We start from the raw sequence: 2,385 nt of genomic DNA, 5'->3' as shown, positions 1-2,385 counted from the left end.
ATCACCACCAATAAAGACAATTCGCCATTAGTGTTATTAATACTACTACCATCGCCCTTACAGTTACTATGGGGATGGTGATAACTTTGCTAAAATATATTTTGAATTAGCTTTATCACCACTGCTCGTCTGGTATCACGCAGGCCCCTTGGATGCGAGCTCAGGTCGGACAATGGCTTGGGTTCACCTGGGCACAATTTTTACTCCTTTAACTTTGTGCCAATTACTGCAATGTGATTAATAGGGGAAAGTCATACAGTTAATTGGGTGATGGGATAGCTCGTTTCGGGGTATGAATCCAAATACATATACAAAGAGACCTGTTAATTATTTCGAATCATGATATACATGTGTGTGTGTGTGTGTGTGTGTGTGTGTGTGTGTGTGTGTGTGTGTGTGTGTGTGTGTGTGTGTGTGTGTGTGTGTGTGTGTGTGTGTGTGTGTGTGTGTGTTTACACACAAAGATAGGCCTACATATATCCGTATATACAAAAGACATAAGTACCGCATGTGTATAGGCCTATACATTACTGCGTGTTCGTGCGTCTGTCTTTACGCATATACATGAGACCATTAGGATACTTTACAATCTTATAACTTCTACTGGGTTTGTGAATGTCGGAATATTTTATCAACAAGCTACATGAAGTATATTCCAAAGGCCGTATACTAAAATCTCCTCTACATAATTATTTGGCAAGAACTCAACTTTTGTTACTACGAAATTCATATATTCACAACTCGTTCTGATGGCCACTCCCTATCAGTAAATTAATCCAAGTCCTCATTCACTCATTACTACGTTCGTCGAAAGATTAAGCTATCTCTTAAGTTACACTATGCTTATTCAAATAAATTAAACGATACTTCATTTTGAAAACATAAATTCTACCTCAGAGTATATGTGAGATGGAGGAATTAGAGAATTCATTATCTATAATAATCTTATAATTTAATTGAACTCCATTTGTTACAATGTTATTTCGTTTATTGTTGCTTCTACTTTACAGAAGAAAAGTAAATTCATGACAAAGTCGAAGCATAAACGACACTCATGGGGTACTCAAGCCAACGGCAAAAAATGGGAAAAACAGCAGTTTGAGGAGCCCAGTTGAGGAGGAGACGGAATGCAAAGCGAATGAAAGGAGAGGCGGGAAGAGGCGCGGACGGAGGCGCTGTCACAAGCGGCGAGCTCCAACAGCTGTTGAACAAACGGGGAATAGCCATTTGCAAGGAAACAACGGCCCGCACCTTGGCCGCGGCGGCCGCCTCATTCATCATAACTATTAATTAGGCCTGAGAGCAGGTGGAGCGGGGGGAAGAAATTGGGGAGGAGAGGAGTGGGAAGAGTGGGGAGAAGAGAAACAGGGGGAGAGTGGGGGAAGAGAGGGGAAAAAGAAGAGAAAAATCTATAAAGGCAGAATCTGAAAAGGTAGAAGCAGGAGGAAAGGTGAACAAGCAGCAATCAAAAATAAAAACACAAATAAAACAGAAGGAAGTAGAAGAGAAAGAAGGCGGAACCTCATGGGACTCCGAGCAATAAAATAATGAGGAGGCACTGACGGTTTTGGAGAAACTCACGGATGCGCGTATTGGGGCCGGGGAGGGAAGGGTAGGCCTGCGACCTCAAGTTTTCAAACAGACTGCCGCATGGCCTATTTCCCATGCTCTTGGAGTCAGGTATTCAACAGCTATCTATCGGAAGGTTTTAGTACTCGGAGATCTGGGACAATACAAACGACACTAATACAGGTACATCCACGCATACTCCGCCCACACACTTGAACAAACGCACTCATTCACTATCACCATAAATTCTGTCGAAGGATTTGATTGGCGATAACATTTCATTTCTAAACCCATCCCAGCCCGAACTTGGAGTGCGAACGCTTGCCAGACCAGACTCAAGCCGAGGAAAGCAGAGTTGCAAGCTGTTGCAGGAGTAAACGAGAAACCGTCGAAGAACATCTCCAAAACCATGATTTGTGAGTAGCATTACCGGCTCGGCCGTGGCTCTCCTCGGTCTCTACAGGCGCGCGCCTGCGTGCGCCCGAGTGTATGCGTGCACACACGCAAACACAATTGGTTAATCATTAATCAAAGAAGCCTATATGAGGGTACTGTATAATTAGGAGATCCAAGAGCAGATATAATGAATATGAATGGAAGGACTTTCAAGAATAAAAGCGTAATGATAATTAGAAGGAAAGCTGTGGGAAACAAAAACAAGTCAAGAAGTGAGCTTGCAAACTGTGGTCCGTTTCTTGTTTCTTATTCCTTCTGAGCCTTTTCCTCCACTGCTTTCCCAATAATTTAACTTGAGATTGCCTTTCTCTTGCCCCCCCCCCCCTCCCCACCCTTTCCTTCCTTTCATCAATCTCTTCC

This window comes from Penaeus vannamei, chromosome 26 (assembly GCF_042767895.1).
Source record: "Penaeus vannamei isolate JL-2024 chromosome 26, ASM4276789v1, whole genome shotgun sequence".
NCBI lineage: Eukaryota > Metazoa > Arthropoda > Malacostraca > Decapoda > Penaeidae > Penaeus > Penaeus vannamei.
Note: the sequence above shows the minus strand (reverse complement) of the source record.